Genomic DNA, 25,797 nt, shown 5'->3' with positions numbered 1-25,797 from the left:
CGATGCATAACGCTCAAATAATATTCCTTATTAACAGTTTGGCCAGGTGGAAGGAATTCATAGTGCACCACACTACGAAAATCGAAAAAAAACTGTCATCATGGCCTTTATTTTTGAACGACTTTGACGTGCTCTTTTCGGTCTGGCCTCGCCTTTAGCACGATATTCGCTTGATTTGTCGGTTGTTTCAGGGTAAATTCAAGTCTCATCTCGCGTACTGATGCATTTGAGCTTGTCCTGATAGTCTGAAAGCATTGTTTCACACACATCAACGCGACGACTTTTTTCCAAGAAATTGAGAGTTTTCGGTACCAAACGAGATTTGACTTTTCGTAGGCCCAAATGGTCTTTCCAAATGGTTTTCACAGATCCTTCTGATATTCCGATCATATCAGTAAGGTCTTTAACAGTCAACCGACGATTTTTGAACACTAACTCCTTCACTTTATTGATGTGTTGGTCATCTGTTGACGTCGATGGTCGTCCGGAGCGCTCCAAGTCATCAACACGTTCTCGACCCTCTTTGAAGTCTTTGTACCACTTATAAACATTTTTCTGCAACATGGTCAAATCACCAAATGCCTTCTGCAACATGCTAAACGTTTCCGCAGCCGAAATTTCATTCCGCAAACAAAATTTGATGGCACTTCTCTGCTCAATCAAATCAGACATTGTAAAAATCGAAAAATGCACTCTTGGTCGTTTGGTAAACACAAGCGTAAATATATTACTGATAATGACATTCACATGAAAGTTGGCCCAGATGTTATTAACAGTGCTGCCAACTCATGAAAAAATAACTAGAGCGAAATTTTAATCCCGCGAAGTTTGACAAATAAATTCACCTTACTTTTTGCCCACAGTAGTATCATTTGATACGCCCCCATATATCACGATTAATATTTCTGTACTAAAGGAAGTTTTTCCCCTCCAATCGTTACATACTTCATTCGAACCGGGCGAACGTTTACTCAATAAAAAAATATTTCAGTATGGCGTACTTATAAAGGGTGGTTAAATTTCAAGGGCCGATGTTGAATGTGAACCACACCTAAACGTCAGACGACACCGTTGAACTTCTTTCTTTGGGGCTATTTGCAAGAAAAGGTGCACATCGATATGCCAGCAATAATTCAAGCGCTAAAGGATGAGATAATTCGGCACATTAACGGCGTAGAACCTCAATTATGCCTCAGCGTCATCGAAAATTTGGACCATCGGATGGAGGTGTGCTGCCGAAGCCGCGGCTGCCGTTTGGCCAATATTTTATTCCATACGTAATTGAGCCATAACAATATTATCATAATAAGGAGAAGTGACAATAATTTTCTAAAAAACTGTTATTTTATTCAAAACTAACACCGGCCCTTGAAACTTAACCACCCTCATAAAGATAATTCAGTTTAAATCTAAATAATGGTTTCTATTGGCGCACTACACAAACAAAATATTTTTATGAAACACTTTAAATTGCCAAACTGACCTATTGCTCATAAATATGTGAATTTTTCGATTAACGCAAGATTGGCTTATACGAGGCGTGGAATTCAGGTCACTGTAGAGATTTCACTAAAAAACTATTTTTTTGCCTAAAAATATCCGATTACCTTAAAAATGGCTTACAGAAGGATTGAAGTGAGTTCTCGTATAGTTGCTGTCAGTTCTATGCCCGCCGTATCTTACCGAAAACTTAAAAGACTTTTTAACGAAACTACATTTTTCAAGCTAGCCGGACCCATAATTCGAAAAAATCTTAACTTAACTCAAAATTCAAGCTGTTTATTAATGACTGAATTTTTCATGAAATATGGATGTTTTATAAAAAAAACTTGGAATTCTTTTCTTTAATAGAAAAAAATTTAGTCATCAAAAATAAAATTTCCAGGTGCAGTTTGAATTTTGAATTTAAGCTGTTTATTAATAATTGAATTTTGCATGAAATGTGGATGGATTTCTAACACTAAATGAGCATAGTTTCTTATAAAAAGAATTGGGATATTTTTTTTTTTTTAATTTTTCCAAAATGCCCTGTACTTTTAAGCTATTCACATGTCTAATAGGAAAAAAATGTTATTCATTGAAAAATAAAAATCGCAGACATAGTTTGTCAGTGCACGCGTCGTTTAAAAAAATATACCTTTTTTGGAAAGTATAATTTATGCAGTTATCGACATCCCCAATAAGTCACCTCATTCCATCTGCAGCAAAATCAAATTGAATTCAATAAAATTTAAAAGAGGTCTAGAACTTGCACTGAGAACGACATACCAAAACCGCTAAATGGACATACCAACATACAATGAAATGTACAACTACATGAAAAGGCGAGTGGAAGCTAGGTGGACTAATCTGACCACATGAAAAAGAGCAAAAGTTGTGTGTAGAACCAACGACAAAAAACTGACTCAATTCGTACTTACGCTCTCGCGAAAGGACTGCAGAACTATCATAGGTACGCTAACAGCTCATAATTTATTGACTGCTCATGCGTACAAGATAGGGATTGCTAACACGGACAAATGCAGGAAATGCAGTGAGGCTGTTGAGGAAACTTTAGAACACCTTCTGTGCCTCTGTCCGGCATTGTTAAAAACACGTTTAAAATGCCTGGGAGTCCCATTGTTTGAGGGTCTGGAGGACGTTTCAAAAGCGGATCTCCCAGCTCTGCTTAAATTCGTCAAAAGCGCTGACATCGTACATGATGTCTACTTTCGGTATTCATAGAGGTCGGTCTCCATCTGGTATCGCTAGGGACCAAAAGGTCTATACGTGACTTATTGCCAACCAGGCTAACCTAACCTAACCTAGAACTTGCACTGGTTTTATTAAAATTTCATTCAAATATTTCAGAAGCACTATTATAGCATACCCAAAAGTTTAAAAAAGTTTAGAATTTTGATAAAAGTTTGTATTTATTAATTTTTCTAATTTTTTAAATGTTGAATTTATTGTGTTTAAGCATGAAAGTTTAAACAAAAAAACAAAAACTGCCAAAAAAATTAAACTAAAAGCATGTGCCAATATTAAAAAAAAAACAAAAAAAAAACCAAAAAATACATCCGAATATGCTCGCGAGTTTATGCACTCACTAACTCATCAATTCTTTCCTATAACCCCCCCTTCCCCCTCCTACTCCCTACCAGCCTTGAATTATCAACAAACTTTTGCCCATAATAATTAATATTCACTTTGTTGGTTCTGTACATATTTACAACAACTAACTAACATCTTTCCCTCGCCATCAACTAAATCTATTGATGCATCAACTCTGATCGCATTTGCCATAGTTTTGGTTGAGTAATCAATGCAAATTGGGAATTTCATCGATGCGCATCAGTCATTCATTTAGTAAATGGATGTGACATGTTGGCGTGTTTGGCATTAGAATTGAATATTTAGAATATTTCTGTGTAGCCATGTGTGTATGTATAGGTATGAAAATGCATACTTATTATAAGTGATTACGGACAAAATTTTAAATGCAAATAAATGTGCAGTTTAAGGCGATTTATTAAAACGTGATCTAATTAGGAACACAACTTTTGAGGCCGCTTTGGTTTTTTCGACTTTTGTTATTTATTTTCGAATATTTTTTATGTGGAGCTTTTTCAAAGCAGAAATACACTCGGAGGTTTACCGCTTCCTGCCTAGGGGCGACCGCTATTAGAAAACACTTTTTCTTCATTTTGGTGTTTCACGGAGATTCGAACCTACGTCTTCCGAATGGTAGTCACGTAAATGTTAAAAAACAGAAGCAATAATTAATGGAATCAATAAAAAAAAATCATTTGAGAAAATAAACTACATATATAAATTTAGTATCAATCATTATAAACTGATAAGATCGTCGGCTCATTAAATTTAAGAGGTGATTTTAATAAAAACAAAGCTACCCTTCTTAATTATATTAAAGATGGTTTCGTCTTATTTTGTCAGAACATCTACTGGAATTTATTGAAAAGACGTATCCATTCATTATAACACGGGAGAATGAATAAGAAATAAGAATAAATGGGAAAACTAGACTAGACCATAAAAGAAACGAGAATTTAAGAACACAGACATTGTAAAATGCATAAGAGCGAGAAGACGAGCATGGAACGAACATGTGACACTAGCCCCTAGCAATCGGTTGATAAAAATAGCTGGAGATGGGATACCAGAAAGAGGAAGACGACCAGAAAGACCACCAAAACGATGGGCAGAAAGTTGGATATCTGCCTCTGCAGAAAATCAATCACAACAATGATATGAGATATATGCATTATACGAGGGGTGCCTTTTATATGTCGGGATTAGAGAACAAAAACAAATTTTAATCATCGAAAATCACTTTATTGTTTTTCAAACTATTCTCCATGAAGATCTATACACTTTTGCATGTGTTTGAACCAATTGTCGACGCACTTTTACCACTCTGAATGAGGTACCTCCAAAACATGCATTCTGAATGCCGCAACCGCTTCTTCAGGTGTCGAAAAACGTTGACCTCTCAGTTTGTTTTTTACGTACGGGAATAAAAAGAAGTCACTCGGTGCCAAGTCAGGACTATACGGCGGATGACCCATTAGTTCGATGTTTTGGGTGCTCAAAAATGCAGTTGCTTGAGCCGATGTGTGAGAGCTCGCATTGTCCTGGTGAAGAGTGATCCGTCTTTGGCGATTGGTTTTCCTAATTTCTTGGAAGACAACTGGCAAACAAATGGTTGTGTACCACTCAGAATTTACTGTTCTGCGTTGTTCTAGTGGTACGGTTGCGACATGTCCAGTTTTTCCGAAAAAACAGGCGACCATTTGCTTGGAAGTGCTTCGTGCGCGAACAACTTTTGTTGGATTTGGCTAATCTTGAAATACCCATACAGTCGACTGCTGTTTACTTTCGGGCTCATACGCGTAAATCCATGATTCATCACCTGTCACGATGTCATAGACGTGTTTCGAAGCCCCACGATCGTATTTTTTGAGCATTTCCTTCGACCAATCGACACGAGCCTTTTTTTGAGCGATTGACAAATTGTGTGGGATCCAACGCGAACAAATTTTTTTGACAGTCAAATGTTTATGCAATATTGAATGTATGCTGGTCCCACTAATGCCTAAGATTGTCTCAATCTCACGATAGGTCACATGACGATCTTGCAATATCAGTGCGCGCACAGCATCAATGATTTCCGGAACAACAACTGATTTTGGACGACCTTCACGAAATTCGTCTTGGAGTGAACTACGACCACGATTGAATTCACCATACCATCGATAAACACTGGTCCTTGATGGAGCTTCATCGCCAAAGAATGAATAAAGTTCATCCATGCAATGTTGCTGAGTTAATCCACGTCGAAAGTTGCAAAAAATAATCGCACGAAAATGTTCACGATTTAATTCCATTTTTGGACCGAGATGAATCTTTTAAGTTACTGTAAACAACACAAATAGCGCTGGTATTTCAAAACGTTCTGAGTACGTAAAAGCCAAAAAGTGTCAAACTTTGCGATTCAGCTGTCAGTTGCCAGATTGCAACACCAGGGTTGCCAAATCCCGAAATATAAAAGGCACCACATTGAGGAATTTACAACACTACAGAATTTAGTTTAAAAAATTTTTTCTTGGAAATTTTAATTAAAAGTATCTTAAGCGGGGAAGCTGGTCTAGAATTTTGAAAAAATCGAAAAATTTTTTTTTGTTTTAAAAGGTGCTTTAGGGTCTTAGAAATAATATACCAAATGATGGATGCCAGCAAAAATGTCTAAATGCCCAAATTTTTCATTCGACGGCAGTGCCTCGCAGGTATGCCCCGAACGCTACTTACAACTTTAAACGCGTTTTTCTCGAAATCACTTTTTTTAAACTGGCCGAAGACATAACTCTAACAAATCTTTACCGATTCTTACGAAATTTTGACAATACATTCGAAATACCTTTCTCCGGAGACGTACGTAGGATTTTTTATTTATATTACATAGTTTTTTTTTTAATCAACAATTTTATGTCGTTCTTTATAGTGAAAATTGTAACTTTTTGTTCAAACGTGCACCATTTCGCGAAAAAACAAAATATCGAAAAAATCCTACGTACGTATCTTTCTGTTGTTATATAGAAACTAAAAAAATTTTATTTTTTGATCCAGGACAAAAATTAAGGAGTTTACGTCTTCGGCAATGGACCCACTAGAAAAAAAGGCGCCTTAGGAGAACTGCTGGACAGCGGCCATTTTGAAATTAATTCAGACGAAAAATTTTGTATTTGTACCATGAAAGCTATATTATTAAACCTATTTCACAGATTTCCGATTGATTCCTTTGTTGAGTCAAAATAAATTCATAAAATATGCCCATTTTTTGCGCTCTAGACCAGCTTCCCCCCTTAACTTTCTGCATTTTTTAAATAAAGGGTGATTGTTTAGCTATTATCTTTTTAAACAGTTGGTTTAAACAGCTGACGCACGATTCATGTTTTGTTTCGCTGTAAAACATCTTCACTTTGGTCTATAATTTTACCATGAATCGTCTTACAAACGAACAACGCTTGCAAATCGTTGAATTTTATTATAAAAATGCGTGTTCTGTTAAGAAAGTTTATCGCGCGCTTCTTCCATTTTATGGTCAGTTTAATCGACCCACTGAAGCGGCTATTCGAGCTATTGTGACTAAATTTAGAACCAAATTTACATTATTGGGCATCAAACCACCAACACGCTTACGTAGAGTGCGAACTGAAGAAAATATCGCAGCTGCATCGGCCACTGTTAATGATGACCATCAATTATCGATTCGTCGCTGTTCGCAGCAATTGCGCCTCTGTTACTCAAGAACGTGGAAAATTTTGCGAAAGGATGAAGCCGAACGACCTACCGCAACGCAGAATTTATGGTGAATGGGCTCTAGGAAAGTTGGCCGAAGATCCACTTTTTTATCGACAAATTGTGTTCAGCGACGAAGATCATTTTTGGATCAATGGGTACGTAAATAAGCAGAATTTGTCGATTTTGGAGTGAAGATCACCCAGAAGAATTGCAAGAGCTACCAATATATCCAGAAAAGGTCTCAGTTTGGTGCGGTTTATAGGCTGCAGGTATCACTGGGCCGTACTTCTTCAAAGATGCTGCGAATCGTAACGTAACTGTGAATGGTGAGCGCTAACGTCAAATGATGTCCAACTTTTTTTTGCCCAAAATGCAAGAGCTTGACTTGCATGATATGTGGTTTCAGCAAGACGGGGCCACATGCCACACAGCACGCGTAACAATGGACTTGTTGAGAGGAGAGTTCAGTGAACATTTTATTTCACGTTCGGGACCTGTCAATTGGCCACCCAGATTGTGCGATATAACGCCTTTAGATTATTTTTTGTGGAGCTATGTTAAAGCTCATGTCTATTCAGACAAGCCTGCTTCAATTAACACATTGGAAGACAACATTAAAGCATTTATATGTGAGATACCGGCCGAAACATTGGAAATAGTAAGCCACAATTGGACTAAGCGGATGGACCATTTGAAGCGCAGTCGCGGCCAACATTTGCATGAAATAATCTTCAAAGATTAAATTATATGGACTGTACTATCGATTTAATTAAAAATTTCATGCATTTTTTGGAATTTCACGTGTGTTTTTTTGAAAAACTTTCCTATAGCTCTTAAAAAATCACCCTTTAGTTTTCCTCGCGGTATCTATTTGTTTTAAGTTAGTGACTCCGAAAGCCATAGCTAATCTCACTGAATTAATAAAAGTGAATAGACCAATACTTTCTTGACAAAAGACAACGTGAAAGCCCTTCTTGACAAACTGCACTGGTTTATTAATTAAAAATTATTTGTAATACAGCCTTCAATTATATAAACGCTTATAAACACTTAAGATAAATTAACAAAACGCTTACCTATTAAGAATTGTCTAATAAATATAATAAGTTAATGTGTGTTTTCAAACAAATACGTAACTTCAATTTGATAATCAAACTCCTTATAATTAAATGGAAACTAAAAAGAAGATTTATGCCCGTACAAACATACAAGTAAGCATATCTATGCCAGTAGTTCATACGCTTGGCAGAACTGTATTTGCAAGCTTGGGAGGATTTCAGAAAATGACCATAGACAATGTATGTAAATGTAATAGTTTCATCTCTTACTTTCCCCATAAACACATATGTACTTGTAGAAATACGTATACATGTACGAGTATTTGTACTAGATATAATAAAGATATTGTAAACATGACGAAAATATTTGGGGTTCATATATGCAATGATATGCAGCTAAGAAATTTGCATTCGATGTTTCGAAATTTTCAATATAGGTATGTATGCATAAATGTATATGTAAACTGTATATGTATAGTATCTAGATATGTATTTGTGCACTTGTGTGTGTAGCATATTCCAAGCATATAGTGAAACTAATGTACATTTACGTTCTTCTGTTTAAAAATTAACCGGAATATGTCTATAGTATAAAACAACAACGATTCAATTATTCCTTGATATGCATTTTATTTACTTTGAAGTAATTCTCATAATAATGCCAGGTCCGGCACTCGAAGTGTAACCAACTTCAGATTGCTCGCGCAGCTCAGGCACGGGCATCTGCTTTCTGTTAGTTGGCTAAATGATAGTACAGAGTATTGTTTAAAAGCGCATTTTAGCGCGAGTAAAAGCAAAAAAGAAAATCAGCAATGGATTTCAAACGTAATAGTGTGATTGCATTATATTTGTTTAAAGCTTTTGTTTATCGCACTATAAAACGTTACAATGATACTGGTAGCATCGCGAAACGTCATGGAGGTGGACTCAAAAGACTGCAACGTCACGTGAAATAGTTCAAAAAGTGAACAAGCGACTTGATCGAAATTCCCGACGAAGTGCCAATTAAATGGTGAAAGAACATAAAATATCTGACCATAGGATCCGCCGCATACTGAAAAATCATCTTAAAGTCAAGCCTTACAAGATCCAAAAGGCGCATGATCTCACACCAAAGCAGCAACAAGTCAGACTTGAGAGAGCGAAGGAGTTACTTGGCTTGGCCGAAGGCGGTCAATTTCCAAACATTGTGTTTCTGACGAGAAAATTTTTTGAAATTGAGTAATTCGTAAACTCCCAAAATGATTTGACTGACCGTTCATACGCGAATTTGAGTCATCGTGGCCAGGAGGCAGCACCCGCCACAGGTAATGTTTTGGGCTACTGTAACCGTAGATTGGCGCTCTCCAGTTGTTTTCCTCGAGTCTGGCGTCAAGGTAAATGTGAAATATTATCGGGGCCGTAGATATACAAACATTTCGGCCGAAGACGGTGGACGTTTCAATAGCACTCGACACCGTCTCACAAAGCTCGAGTGAACCAAGAATGGCTAAAAAACAACGTTTCGAATTTCATAACGTCCATACGATGGCTCTACAATTCACCAGACGCGAATCCTATGGATTATTCTCTTTGGGCTATTTGGAGAGGAAGGTCCGAAGTAAAAGTGCTGAAAAAAGCCATTCCCCGCGAGTGGGCCAAAATACCTGCAAATCACATTAGGGCAGCTTACGATTCGATTCTGGACCGTCTCAAGGTCATAGTCAAGGCAAAAGGTGATTATATCGAGCAAAAGTAAATTGATTCTTTCTTTTGTATTATTTTCACACATGTTTTACTTTGAATTGAATAAAAGAAATTTTCCAAATTGATGGCCTTTTTAATTGGTTACACTTCGAATGCCGGACCCTGTAGATACAAAACAAGATTATCTACAATAATATGAATGAGTCAATCGTGTGAGCCCACAACGTTTCGCTTAGTGCAAACTAGGTAAGTTAACGCATTCAATATTGTACAATAAGCAGCTAGTTTACATTTTTTTCGGATAGATGTAATATTCAAACGAACAAGCTTTTTTCTTTTGAATATAGCTTCAGAAGGAAAACATTTCCTATGATAATTTGCCTCACTGGTTATTTGCCTGACATTATTTGGTCAGTAGAGCTTATCAAAATATTTAAGAAACATTGAAGAAATATAATATGGGAGTTTTCATTTTTTCATTGAGCTACATACATAATCGTGAACACATTGAAGATCAGGAGCACTAAAATCACTGAGGTCAGAGTTAGTGGTATTTATTTTATTATTAAAAATAAGGCTGCATCTGTAACATTTTTCAGTCTTTCACAATTTATCAGATGGTTTAAAGTTACAAAATTCAATTTAACCACCCTTTACAGAGCAAACTTAGAACTAACATTGTTTAAATAGAGTCAGAATAAACTTAGAGATAAATATTGTAATAATTCCACCTTTCTTCAGTATTCCAAAAGATCGATTTCCATTTATTCAATGTTTTTTTAACATATATATTAATTGCTTTAGTACCCGCGATATACGGAATGCAGAGGTGTGGCCAACATCAGCGCTCAGCGATTTTGAGGGAATCTGCTGATTTTCTTATCCCACAGGAGTTTGCTTATGATTGTGTTACGAAGAAAATCAACTCAAACAGTTGCCATTTCACTTCATTGCAGTCTGAACTGTCATGAATCAAACGAGAACGACTGATTATTTTGATATTCAAAGAAAAATGCTATTTTTTAATATACCATAACTTATTGGATGTTTATTTCATTATAAAGAGAAAGGTATGCCCTTAATAGTGGAAAATAACATCAGGCAAATGACCACTACGACCACGCCTACGGGACAATATCCTTTTTATGAAATTTTCCATAACCGAATTGCAAAGTGGCTGCCCTATGTCCTCGATAGCCTCACGAATTCCATCTTTGAGGTCTTGAATCGACCGTGGTCTGTTGGCGTAGACCTTCTCTTTCACGTGGCCCCAAAGAAAAAGGTCACAAGGTGTCAAATCACAAGATCTCGGTAGCCAATTGTGATCACCTCTTCGAGAGATGACACGGTCCGGAAACTTTTTCCGTAAAAATCAATGTTTTCGTTGCTTGTGTGGCACGTAGCGTCGTCTTGTTGAAAATAAACGTTGTCCAGATCAATACCATCCAATTCCGGTCATAAAAAATCGTTAATCATCTATCGATAGCGCAATCCATTCAGCTGTAACACCTGTTATTGGATAACCCTTTACAAGTGAATGAATATGTGTAAAATGAGCGGCAAAATACCCAATACCCGGTGACGTGGCAGCCGAAGTCACTCCAGCAACTTTGCTTCGGATAACCAAACTTGTCAATCCAAATCCTCTCATCCTTGATAGGATCTATTATCCTATGTATTCAAAATACTAAAAACTACCATTGAGACATTTTCTTATTTAAAAAGAAAGTCAAATTTAATTTGAACTATTTTTTAAATTTCTTATCGGAAGCATGATCCCAATGGTAGGGAAAGAGTTAAGGCTTATAATACCAGAAAATGTTTCCAAATAATTCATTTTATAAAAAGTGAAAATTCTTGTAGAAAACATTTGCAGAATTGTTGGGGAAAACGTTATTTCGTTAAAAAAAAACGAGTACAGGTCAAACAACGCGAAACAACGTAAGGAGAAGCTCGGCGACACACCCAGCAAATGATGTACGCGCCAATATACAAGTGTGAAATGGATAGATGCCCTCAAAGTTAACACAATCCAGAGCATTGTTGACATTTAGCTAGATCTCTGTACCAGAATAACTGAAAATTGTAACCTTCGGATTAATGCTACCATGAGAAGGTTCGACGGATGCTGAAACGTTCTCATATCCGGTAACTAAAAAAAATAAGAGTTAGAATCGGCAATGGATTTCGTGCATTAAGCACTTATTGTCGACCAAATTTCCGAAGTAGGTCCTATTGTAAGAAAAAAACTGGTGTACCTCTGAACTCAGTATGAGGTAGGGTGGTAGCTTGTCAGCACAAAATACAGGGTGGCTGATGAATTTTGCTACATTAAGAAACTCAAATAACTTTTTTTTTAGTGTATGGAATTCATTTATTTTTGTAAATGTAAATGTAGCTTAACTAGTTTTAAAAATAATTGAACTTAAATGCCCCCCATGCTCGTTGACACAAGTGCGGCATCTTAGTAAAAAGTTGTTCATTGCTGCTTTGAGAGTTGCGACAGGAATAGCCGCAATTGTTGCCCGAATGGATTGTTTTAGTTCATCCAAATTTGTTGGCTTTGTTTTATAAACTTCTTGTTTACATAAACCCCACAAGAAAAAGTCAGGTACAATAAGGTCAGGCGACCTGGGGGGCCAACGAAATTCGGAGTTTCTTGAAATCAGTTTATTGGGAAATTTTCGTCGCAACTCTGTCATAACAGTCTGGGCTATGTGAGACGTTGCCCCATCTTGTTGAAACCACACAGAGTTGAAAGGAATTCTCTTTCGGCGTAGTTCTGGATAGAAAAATTCTTTCAGCATTTTCAAATAACGGTCTCCAGTAACCGTAACGGTGTGACCATTTTCTTCAAAAACATAAGGCCCGACAATACAGCGTGAAGAAACCGCACACCACACTGTCACGCGAAGAGGATGCAATTCCGTCTCGTGGAATATCTGTGGGTTAGAAGTACTCCATATTCGACAATTTTGTTTGTTCACATTGCCGTTTAAATCGAAATGGGCCTCATCAGACATGAAAAGGCAGTTTAACATGTTTTGGTCTTCTTCCACCATTTGCAGGATCTTCTGGCAAAATTCCAAGCGAATCGGCAAGTCTGCTGCATTCAGTTTGTTAACCATTTGATTTTTGTAGGGAAGTAAGTCTAAATCTTTGTGCATTATTGTTTGCAAAGACTGTCGGCTGACACCAAGTTGAGCAGATAATCTTCTTGTTGAAACCCTTGGATTGTTTTGTATAGCTGCAGCTACAGCAGCGATCGTTTCCTCGGTCCGAACTGGTGGGTTTCGATGATAAGGCCTTCTTGCGACTGTTCCTTGCTCAGCAAAATTATTCACCAGTCTCATTATGGTCCATCTGCTCGGGGGATCGCCGCCAAACATCCGCCTGTACACTCTCTGTCCCAAAACTACGGACTCCAGTGCGTGATAGCGGCGGACTATCCAAATTCTTGTTTGCGTGTCCCAGTTATCCATTTTAATAAATTTTAAAGATCAATCTGCAAATTAAAATAAAAATGGAACAGATAACTTAAAAAGAAAAAAAGTTATTCAATTTTTTTTTTTGGTAGCGGCTTTCATCAGCCACCCTGTATTTATACAAAATGTCGCAGCAATCCGTTAAGATATTTTCAGTATTTCGTAACCACTGTCAAAAACCAGCAAAGTTTTCTTCAAGGTCTGGCTATAAAGGGTGGCTCATATGGTGGTTCTTTACGGGACCCTAAAAATTCTAACGTCGTCCAATTCCATGTCATCCATTTCCAGCCACAAAGAACCGCTTATCATGCCTATGTAGTGCCGTTTCCAGTATCGTTTGAAAGGAAAAATGGGCCAATAACGCCACTGCACCAAACTGTCACTCTCTGAGGATGCGGGTTTGTGAATCAACAGAAATGTGTTCCGTCAAAAAAGATGATTTTGAGTTCTTTTCAATAAACATACTTTTGGAACTGCACAACATTGACTGCGAAAAGTAGATAGTTACGTGAAATGGTTGAAGGACAAGTCTGGCACTCCCCAAGTACCACTAAAGCGCCGTTTTGATACCGGTTTGAGGCCTCCAGATATCTATAGGGCAGATATCTATAGTCAAAGCTGTTAATGAATTGGAAACGGTTGATGGGTTCTCGATTAGAGCACTGCCCCCGGCTTCCGAAGAAAGGAGCACCCAGTTTCAACAGTCACCTTCTCTGAAATTACAAATTTGGTTTAAATGGTAAACCCAGCTTCTCGGCGTGAGTGACTATCGCCCAATGACCAGTATGGAAATTGAATGGCGAGGATCTGCTTCCTGCGTCTATTGCTCTGGGGCCAAAGGATTTTTAAAATAGCACACGAATAAATATAACTCCATTTGTTTTGCGTTTTTCTGCGAAATTTTTAACAGCAGTCAAGCAGATGCCGATGTCTGGAGAGGACACCTCTTAAACCAGTTCAGTCGATCCCTTCCTGGCAAGCTTATCCTAAAACCCAGATCAGAGAAATGTTACCTCCACACCCAAGAGATTTGATCTCCTCCTTACAGGAGTTGAACAGTTTGGATCTAAGTCATGGCGTCATCAGTGCCTTGATCGCAGCTTGAATATCGGAAACAATGTTAATAACTCTCTCGCACCGCGTTCTCTAAGTGTCATTCATACCTGCAGGATCGCAAAGACTTCTGGCTGACAAACATTAGAAGTATTCGCAGTTTAAAGGAAATAGGTAAATTGGCTGATTTAGAAAAGGGCCTCGCTTCGCTTCCTGATTTCTTCTTCGTCAGTGCAGACCGAGGTACCAGCATCGGTACAGATTTCCCCTCGTTCCAATCCTATGTACTTGGAAAGATTGCCTTGGCACTACCCTCAAACTCCAGTTTGGGGATAGAGAGACCTGTACTTTGGAAATATGTTCGCAATATTTCCCAACGCTGTTTGGTCGTAAAGCGATTAATTTCATTTCGCGGATACTGACTTTCAGTGATACTGACTTTCAGCAGGAAGGAGCTGTCTCTGTAAAAATCACATATGATTCAAAAATTGGAGCACCCTGTATATGAGTATATACACCCACATATAAACGTTAAGGCATCGGTGTTCACATACATATAAGTATATGTGCATTAGTGCACATTGCAGTTAATATTTTAGAGCTGTTTTGCAACTGATTAATTTATAGCAAATACTTAATTACCACACTTACGGAAACCACTGTCAATAAGTGTCTAACTATGATACATTTAATTGTATTTATGTAAGTGTTTTTATTTAAATGTAAATATATGAAATACATTTGAAATTGAATCTGATTTAATCTACTTCAAGATTCATATACCAAGTAAAAATACCAAAAGGAGTTGCTCGTGAAATTAGAAATTAAAATTCAAAAATAAAATAAAATTTTTGGAATCAAAAAAATGTATAGAGAATGAAAGTTAGTCAGACAGCCGACAGAAACTTAGTTTCAAAATATATGTTGAGAGCATGAACCTGATCGACCTACTCAGCATAATGCTGAGTACTCACCACTCTAAACACCCTAAGTCAGGTAATCAGAGTCTATCTGTTGCGCTATTCATATTCAATGCATAGTTAAGCAAACGTAAACTTCAGCCTTAAATTAAAATAAATAATAATGAATTATAATTATAAGATACTTTTAACTTTTTTTTTTTTGATAGGATAGTTTGGATTTGGCAACGATTCGAGTAAGATGTGCCATTGCATGACTCTTGCTGATCGACGAAAGAAAGTGCGCGAAGTAACAGAGGTAATAGTACTGTCGACCGGAACGACAGTTAATATTTTACATGATAAATTTTTGATGAAAAAATTGTCGCCCCGATGGGTGCCGCGATTGCTCACAAGCAACAACAAGCGAATGCGGCTGTTAACTTCGAAACAGTGATTGGAGCAATTTAAGCGAGATCCGAAGTAATTTTTGCGACAAGTTGTCACCGTTGATAAAATCTAGATTCATCAATACACACCAGAATTTAAGTATTAATCAAAACAATCGAGGTACAGAGTCCCTTTGGACGGAAGGTCATTACGACGATTTTTTAGGATGCGAACGGCGTCATCCTCATGGATGATCCCGATCACAGGACAATACTACAGTGAGTTATTGGACCGCTTTCACAAAACATTTGAGTAGACACGAACGCAAAAGAACGAAAAAGAAGCTGCTGTTTCACCACGATAATGCACCAGCACATTCATCCGGAGTTGGCGCCACCAAACTGCATGAATTGCTGCCGCACACCCTTTTCTTGTTCCCTAACATGAAGAAATGGCTCGCGGGAAAAAAATTTAGATCAAATGAGGAAGTCATCGCAGACAGAGGCGTATTTTGGAGAGTTCAAAAAATCCTATTCTTTGGCTGAACAAAATAGGTGGAGCGTTGGGAGAAGTGTATCTTTCTAAAAGGGGACCATGTTGAAAAATAGTAAAAAAAATTGGAAAACATGGTGTCTTCATTTCTAACTCGACTACCTACAAAGAAGGCTAGCTTCGAAGGACCGAGCTTTAGCCTCTGTAGGAGATGATCAAACATAACAGACTTCATCTCCAAACTACCTCTTTCAAGGACGCAGTGGGATGCCGTAAGTCACTTGCAAACTGCTGTGTAGGCATTTTTCTAATAGACAAGCTGTTGAGATACATGAAAAAGTTCTGTGAAAAAAACACAGGTTGTCGTATGTCACAGCTGGCGTGGATGAAGCTTGCAGGAAAGGTGTACTCTCTGAAAGGATCGCGTATATCAACGAAACATACAGTAACGACTTGTGTCGTTTTTGTAATCTATACCCGGAAACATCACTACATTTGCCTCTCGAGTGCGATACCATAGAAGAAGTATGATATTATTTAATATGATCTACGGCTAGTCATAGCCGGTGGGCTAATGGGCTGGTGCGTGACTACCATTCAGAGGTATGTAGGTTGCAACACCAAAATTATGGAAACAAGTATTTTCAAATAGTGGTCATCCTTCGGCTGGTAATGGCAAGCCTCCGAGTTTAGTTTTGCCATGGAAAAGCTCCTTATAAAAAATATCTGCCCTTCAGAGTTGGCTTGGAATTGTAGGTCCCTCCATTTGTGGAACAACATCAAGACGCGCGCCACAAATATGAAGAGGAGATCGGTCAAACACTTAAAACAGGTTGTTAATGCCAATTATATGTAAGTACATATATGCTTAGATATAAGGCTAGCCGTGCCCGAACGAATTTGCTTTGGAAATTGGAAAAATTAAGAGTAAGAAGAAACGACCCGTCATCTTCTCAGTTTCTACCTCACACAGGCCAATGACAGGCTTTGGTATCTCGGTACTTCAATTTTAGCCACTCTAAATCAGTTAGCGGTTACTGAATTAAAGAGGAATTGTTAGTCAAAATGTTAGACCTACATCTAGGGCCTAAGTTTGCCGCTGCATCCAGCGTCTGTCACCTTTATTTTGCCTAGCCTAATTTCTGAATTTCCAATTCACTCTTGGCATTATTAAATGCTGTAGTTAATGTACAACGCCAATAAGACCCACACAGCATCAAGGTGGTAAACTAAACGAATAATAAAATATTTCACTGTAACTCAACGCGGCGGGCTGCCCAGACACGAGCAAGAACATACAGGGTGAGCCATATAGCGTTTGCTTTTTGAACCACCTATTTTTTTGAGAATGGTAACACAAATGACATGTATTCATAATTTACTTAAAGGTTTGACATTTACGAAATGGGACGCTATATACTTGAAGAAAATTGGGATATATTGAAAACCTATTTCCAAAGTGGTCAGTCTTCTTTTTCTTCTGCGATTACAGTAAATGGCGAGCGTTACCGTGACATGCTCAACGAGTTTTTGTTTCCAAAAATTGAAGAGGATGACATGAACGGCATTTGGTTTCAACAGGACGGTGCAACTTGTCACACTGCCAAAGTTACACTACCGTTTTTGAAAACCGAATAATCAGCCGAAATTCCGATATCAATTGGTCGCCTCGGAGCTGTGATTTAAGCCCGTTGGACTATTTTTTGTGGGGAGCCGTTAAGGACAAATGCTATGCGGACCATCCAGAGACAATTGATGCTTTAAAACACGAAATCGAAGTTGCCATTCATGAAATAGGAGCCCAAGCAATCGAAAATGTGCTTAAAAATTGGGTTGATCGAATGGTCTACTGTTAAGCCAGTCGTGGCAGTCATTTGAACGATATTATTTTTCATTCATAAATGACAATGTTCGATCTTCAAAATAAAAAAACAGTTTGAAAAAATATTGATTAGTTTTTTTTATAGCCGATCCAAAAAGCTAATTTTACATGGCCCACCCTATACAAAAATACTTCGCACACTATTTAAGATATAATCAAAAATACGTGTTAATTGTATAATTAAATTTCATCGACATCAACAATGAGCGCTACAAATAACGCGAACAGCAACTGTAATAACAACAAAAATGGTAATGCACTTATTTCATCGTTAACATTAAGCTACTAAAAGAAAATTTTCCAACAACACTCGAGAAAAAGTAACAGTGAAAAACACACAATTTTATGGTAATTATTTGCTTCATAAATTTGTTGAATAGCTTTTAAGAGTAATGCTCGGAAACAGCCAGAAAGTGGGAATAACACCAAAAACAACAACAACAAACAGGCGCGAAACAAGCGCAAGTATATTTATGCAGTAAGTTAAAACTCTGCCGCCAACACTTCCGCATCGGTCGGCGGGTATTTTTAATTGTAATAGATACCAGTGGGCGCGCCGACACCATCTCAACAACGCGCCCAACATTAACAAAAAAAAAAACAAAAAACACAACGAGAAGCAACTGCAAGCCATAGCTGTCTGACCGTCCACTCGTCTTCTGCCAACCTGCCAGAGGCAATCAGTAGAACTTTCAGTTCGGGCTCGAAATTTGCGTGAACTGAAATTAAAATTTTTGTGGCTTATTATAAGTGAAAAAAGTGGGCAAAACAGAAAAACTGAAATAAAAAATTATTACCAAACAAAAAGGACATATTGACAATATAAGCACAGCGCCTGAAAGAGTATAAATGTTGGGAGAATTTGGCGCGCATATTTTATCATGACAGCAACAATGTTTGTGCAGCAAGTGGAAAAACGTGATATTGTTGTACACGTGTGTGTGTGTGTGTGTAAATGTGCTGGATTGAGGGTTTGTGCTATTTTTCTTTTGCACTGGTTGACACATTTCGTAAAATGCACACTAATTTGTTTTTTCTTTTTTGTTGGTGTATTATTTTTATATGAATTCGCGCTTGATTTGTGCTGCGAAATGTTGCGTATCGAATGACTAGAATATTTTATGCTTGACAGCTATGAAATTACAGAGCACAAGCAGTCAAGTGTTGGTGTGCTGTTATATAACACAAGTGCTCCTGAAATTAAAAAAAAAATAGCATTTTGTTTCTGTTTTCGAAAACCTTAAATTTTAATGTTTTTAAAATTGCATTGGAAATATGGAAAGCGATTTCCGAGCTTGGATGGAATCGTACTTTATACGAGGGCTGCTACCTAAGTTTTGCGATTTGGCAACACCATTGAGAATCTTGTCAAATCTGATATAGTGAGCGCAAAGTTGTGCATTTTTAATGGTAATCGGTACTCATAATGTTTTTTACAGCTTTTCAAGTAGCGCATCTGGGTAAAAAATGGAAATAAAACGTACGAATTTTCCGGCAATAGTTTACTTCAACTTTTAACGTGAATCAAAAATCAATCAAAATTGCGTTTTTTATCAAAACACGCTAGCACTTTTGGTAATGAAGCATTGTCTCGACTAATTGTAGCTCGCTGGTTTGCCGCACTCAATTGGGGTTGAACATCGCTACGGCACAAATTTTGAGAAGGTCGACCAAATCGATTGCTGTGTCAGAAAATATGGATGACATAATATGAAAGTGAGACATTAGTTCCACTCACATATACTCACTGAGGATTTGAGCTTCAAATTCTTCGCATTGAAGACCACATACAATCGCTCTAAAAGGAGTCGAGTCGATTAGTGCAGAGAAATGTTGACCAGATTCAATGGCAGTGCATCAAAAGGCTTATGTATAGACAGATTGTGACAACCGAGGAATCAGGGATCAAGCCGAATCATGCAACCAAAACGAAGCAACAATCGATTTTATTCTCTTTCTCCAAAACCAAAAAAATGGCTCGCGATGAAGCACTTCGCAGCAAATCGTCGTCTGTTTTTTGAGTCTCACAAAGTGCGATCCAATGGAATGTGCAGTATGATTTTGTAAACCTTATCAGTTCCGTCAAACGGCTCCGATTCAACAGTTTTCAGAAGAATCTCGCGACATTGCAGCAGCTTTTGCTTAGTTGACGCAAACCGCATTTTTCCAGGTACAGACCAGGTACCAGGTAGTCAAGCGCATTTGAATTTTTTTATTTCTCAGCGGAACCACCTTAAACGTCTCCTGCCTTGTTAGCTCTTCAGCCCAACAGTTTCTCACAAAGCCGCTGTGACCATGTACCCAAATGAGCCTAATTTCAAAGAATTAGGAAGCGGTCGAAAGGGAACCTAGCCATTCCCCAACCAGTTGGAAGGGCGCACCATCATCGTACCCTGTTCCCTAATTTGGCTAATTTCGACACTTGGCTGTCGGAGCAAATGTTCAATTCCCTGGCAGTTGTTATACAAATGAGCAACCAGTAAGCTGATTCTTTGACTGTGGGCTGGCAACCTAAACCTAAGTTTGATACGGTGCTCCGTGCAATATACTCCTTCACCAACCTTCTATCCAACTTGGAAATATTAGCGAACAGGTTCACCAGGCATTGTCTCCAAATACTACACCCCTCCCACTATTCCCTTTTAGGAATACGAATGGAGTATACCCCGTTCGTACCAAACGAGGATACGCATCCATCAGTCAGCACGGAAATGACCTTAAATCGACTAAGGCCCGTTGAACTCTTTCCAACTTCTTAGCCGCCGTTGCCCTTGTCAGCGAGTTCCACCGGGCAATGACTCCACGCAACATAATTCGCGTAATCATAGTATTATGAGTGTAAGGCCAAAATATAATTCTATACGAGAGCCCTTGTATTTTGCCTAGGAAGGCTCTCATCCATAAAAAGTGACTATTGCCTACCTAGTCCTCTCTTTAATGCTGATTTTACGCTATAGCTTTTTGTCAAGGATTAACCCTAGACTCTTCACTCTGTCAGGAAACACCAAGCGCTGCCTACTGAGGGGGCTGAGCTCAGCACATTTTATATCTCATCGGCGATGAAACAAGCCCCATCCTGAGAAGATTCCCTCAAAGCCCGCAAGTCGAAGTGGATTTGACTACTGTGTTTTTTCTAAATTATTAGACATATTGTCACTACGGCATTAGACCAACATAGAATTTCATTTGTACACCAGCATTTTTTTCCAGCAGTGTTTAGAAAAATAGGGAATCCAGTCGCAAAAGACTACTTACATCATAACAACGCAAGCGCTCACACATCGATTGGAACTGATGAAACTTTTAAGCATTCAAAACATTGCACGCCCTCTACATTCTTAGTTTGGTACTTAATAGTCTTCTTTGCTCATTTCCGTCGATCAAAACTAGTATGCAAGGGTTTTTATGCCTGAAGTTGCGTTTGATGCGTTGAAGCACGGCAATCTCTATTAAAGGTGCTATCGGTAAATCAGCTGATTTGGGTTTTTTATTTCGCCGTGTTCATGTAGCTGTCAGCGCAGAATAAAACAAGGCGAATTAATTTTTTGTTTTCTACTTCGCCAATACCTTCCCGTGACAATCAAACGTACAAAACATTGTTGTTGATCTAGTGCTACTACCTTCAATAAATGCGCTTTGCATTGAAGTGACATTTTGAAGAGTTATTATTTCAAAAATTGTTTTCAAACGTACACAAAAGTATATTAAGGTGGGGGTAAGATTAATTCGAAAACAAGAATTCGAAATAAGGAAAACATACTTTCAAGAATTTTTATTCTGATACAAATTATTTTTTTTTTTTTACCCAGTCAACTTCTATACAACAATTTAACATTCGATCAATGATTTCCTAAATTTGCATTTATAAGTATTATAAATTGAATGAGTGACAGTGAATCTTCAGAGATGTCCCAATAAAAGGGTGCAACTCGCAACGGAATCATCTGAAAATATATCTGAAATATCAAAATACTTTTTGGTAAAGATGAAGCTCCCCGAGGTATCCTATTAGGACTACTAATATTGTCCAACAATTGTTACTCAACACGAACACACGCTAATGATTATGATAAAGGATATCTCTGATGACAACTGTGGGAGTCCAGAGGGTTTGAGTATTACAGGGTGACAAAAAATAAGTGTATACAACATTTTTTAATGAAAAAAATTTATCATTGATAGAAGCTCAAAACAAATTGTGAAATTGTAATAGACAATGTTTTAGTAACATTATATTCAGCCAGTTTCAAAGTGGCCACCCTTAGCAAGAATAGGGTAGAAGGGGGAGGCTTCGACAGGTTAAGAAACAATACTGTTTTTGGAGAAACTGGAGTACGAAGCAGTTATTTTCTTTCATAATTATTGATTTTATGCATGTTTGTGCCACTCTCAATTTGTCGTTACTTTTCTTATTTAATTTTTTTTCAACCTTTTAATCAAAAAACTATCACGGGAATATTTGACGAAACCTCCCACTTTCAGGGAGGCTTCGTCAGCCTTATGGGAGCCTTCGACAGCGAAGGGAAGGCTTCGACACTTATAAAACATATAAGTAAGATATGAATTTTAAGTGGAATTTTTGGAAAATATATTTCAAACGAGTTTGCATATTATGTGTTTTATATTTCAACTCAAAAATACATCTTATCCATTAGCACTACTTATAACATTTAATTCAATGCAATTCACTCATTTCAATTCAACATTTTATCCATTAAAATTACTTATAACATTACATACTTTAACGCACATCTAAATTCGAAAAGTCGCAGTCAAAAATATATTTGCTGTGCGCCCGTGAAGTCCCTGGGGGATGTTCAGGTGTTGGCAAAGTACGCAATATGTCCTGCTTTGAAACCAAGTTTTTGCCTTCAATAAGGGGTTCATAAAGTAGTTGTGTTTTGAGCTGCCGTCTAAGAAATTTGACTATGCACGTAGTAATTCCCACTTCTACAACTACACCAATGTAAAAGAAATCGGCTTTGTCTGTGAATTTAACCAGTACAAATTTGTTTTTCTCAATTTGCATTTCGTTCTCCACACATAGTTGCTCCTTCATAGGATCTTTGCCCTCAATATGAATTTCTTTAGCAACCTCCAATGCCGTTTCCTCGTTGCTGAGATCCTCATCAAAGTCAAATGAGTGATCAGAATCAGCCAAGCTATAGGAAGTGTTTTTACTTGATGGTGAGGAATTTATGCTTCGGTGTTTCTTAGCTTTTGGATTTCGCAGTGTTTTGACTTTCTTACTCAATTTTAGCTTCGGTAAATTAAATTTATCAATGCTTTGCTGTTTCAATTCCTCTAAGCGTAACTTTTCTGGAGAATTCGTATAAATTCTCGACTTTCCTTGGTTTTAGGGTAAGATTTTCTTCTTCCTCAATACGGGAATTGGACGGATAACTCTGAATATTCTCGGACGACAAGCATTCAACTTGGTGAGTTTCGGCGGCACTATCAGAGTTTAATTCGATTTCGGAGTGGGAAAAGTCTGACTGAGGAGAGATTAATGAATTGTAGGGAAAGATCCCAGTGGCTGAAAATCCTTTTACAATGTTTTCGGGAGAAAAAGCTCTTAAAAATGGATTTTTTGTGAGCTCTGCGATATATGAAATGTATATTTTCTTTCCAGGATTATTTACCATAAAATCATTAAAGGATTGTTTACAATATTTTTTGAAAGGTCCAAAAACTGATACATCCATGCGCAATATGCTAGTGTTTTCAGATTTTCGTAGACTTATATCATTATTTCTATGCATGAAACACTTCAGCCAATCTACCCCAGCTCTCTTTTCTTTGTCCCAGTTTGCTGGATGTTTTATTTTGTATCTAGACACGAATTCGTAAACGAATCGTCTAGCTAAGTCGTAAGTTAGTCCGTGATGAACATTTGAACATTTTTTAAAATAAGCTGCTAAATCTCTTTCTTGCGATGCCGTAAGAACTTGGTTCGACGAAAATTTGGATTGAAAATCTTTTAAAACTCCCATATTTGTTTTCTGCTTTAATAATCGGGATATAAGAGTTGTCCGCTTTATTCCATATTTGCGAGCAGCACTTGAAGGGGTTTCTTTCTTTTTCTTAACATCCTCCAGGGCTTTTTCCATATTATCCTCGTCGATCACTCTGTCAGGACACTTCCTTTTATATACATTCGGCATCTTGGTAGCTGCAAAATATTATTTACTGAGTAAAATAGGACAGAAGGGAGGCTTTGAAAATTTGTCGAAACCTCCCAAAAAATGTTGTCGAATCCTCCCTCGTGCACTTGTTTCAAGTTTCCGCGTAAAACTCTATTTGCTTATGTTTCTTAAAACATTATCAAAAACACCAAATCACACTTCTAATATAATATTGTTTGGCAAAAAACGAAACCTATGCGTCGTAATTTGCACTTTTTACACACTAATACTTGCACGTACTATTTTACATGTACACTTACCAAAAATAAAAAAAATTGATCTATTCACCACCGCGTTCAAGCAATCACTGATCAATTCATATGCAAGCGTCGAATTCGACTTCGCCGTTGTTCATTCTTGAAATGAAAGAAATAGCAGTTATAATGCGAGCCAAATTTGAAAATGTCGAAGCCTCCCTCATGTCGAAGCCTCCCCCTTCTACCCTACACAAGCTCAAACGTTTCAAAAAATTTTGGACTATAGGTCGTAGTTCGTCTACCGCTATGCGATCCCACTCTCGACGCAACGCGTGCTTCAGGGACTCCAAAGTTTCGTGACGTTTCACACAGGCCATTGCTTCCAAAATCGACCATATTCCGTAATCTATCGGATTCAGATCCGATGAGTAGGGCGGCCATTCTTGGGAAGTAATGAAAGAGAGGACATTGGCTTTGCACCACTCTTGGGTTGTTTTTGCTCTATGGGCTGGTGCCGAATCCTGCTGGAACGTCCACTCATCGTCACTAAAGTGCTGCTGGGACCAGGGAAGAACAACTACTTCAAATATGTCTTGACGGTAAACTTATTTATTGATTTTGACTCCTTGATCTATGAAAATCAGAGGAGTCTTGCCACTGGCGCAAAGTCCACCCCATACCATGACAGATCGCGGATTTTGACGATGTTCAATAATGGAGGAAGGTCCAGGGACTTCTGTAGACCAATTTCTGTCGCTTTGATGATTGTGAGCTTGTTCAATGGTAAACAGCTTCTCATCCGTAAAGACGATTTTTTCCCAGCCCGTACCTGCGAGCCGCCGTTGGAGCGAGCGACATCTTCCGAGTCTTACTTTCTTGCTTGCATCCGTGTGGCCGCAGTTGACATATTTTTAAATTTATAAGGCTTAAGTCCAAGTTCGTTTTTTGCTATAAGGAGAACTGATTCACGATTGATGCCTGTCTCACAAGCAATGATTTTTCGGTTGTTGGAAGTGTTAACAGTTCGATTTCCTACTCTTACAGGACGGTCACCTTCATTACCAAGCTCCTTAAATCGTTTGATTGCAGGAGAAACCAATGAACGTGCACTTCCAAGCTTCCGTGCTATCTCGCAGTTGCGTACTCCTAGCTGATGCAGGGCTATAATAGCTGAGCGACTACTTGAAATCGTTACACAAAGTATTTAAAAAGAGCTGGAACAGAAACGAATACTTTTTTTTATACTACAGAACACACACAACAATCACGAAATAAGAGCATTCGCTAAAAAAAAATGTATATTCATCTAATTGCACAGAGAAGTTTGTATACAGTTATTTTTTGTTCACCTGTATGTAAAAAACTACTCTAAACAAAATTTCTGTTCCCAGATTTGTGCAGCAGAATTCAGCTATGATTTTTTTTTGTTGCACATTTATTTCATGCCCAAATGGGCATTTTTAACCCTTTAAGGAAAGCTCATTAAAGAAAGGAATTACAGAGTTGGAGTTAAGCCCAAAAATTTTAGAAAGGCAATTTAATTTCTAGTCACCGCAGACGAAAGGCTCAGACTTGTTAAAACGAGTGAACAAAAAAGCTTTGCCCAAGCTTATGTTTAGAGTACATCGCATACACACGAAGCTATGAGCATTAGGGAGAATTGATGTGT

General features: G+C 37.8%; 1 protein-coding gene across 1 annotated transcript in view; it reads left to right on the top strand.

Annotated features, from left to right (window-relative positions):
- LOC129247799 (myb-like protein I) overlaps positions 1-25,797 on the top strand; it is a 92,818-nt gene that overhangs the window by 54,100 nt on the left and 12,921 nt on the right. The gene's annotated exons all lie outside the window — the stretch shown is intronic.

This window comes from Anastrepha obliqua, chromosome 1 (assembly GCF_027943255.1).
Source record: "Anastrepha obliqua isolate idAnaObli1 chromosome 1, idAnaObli1_1.0, whole genome shotgun sequence".
NCBI classification, from domain to species: Eukaryota; Metazoa; Arthropoda; class Insecta; order Diptera; family Tephritidae; genus Anastrepha; species Anastrepha obliqua.
The sequence above is the reverse complement of the archived record's forward strand: the minus strand, read 5'-3'. Positions and strand labels throughout refer to the sequence as shown.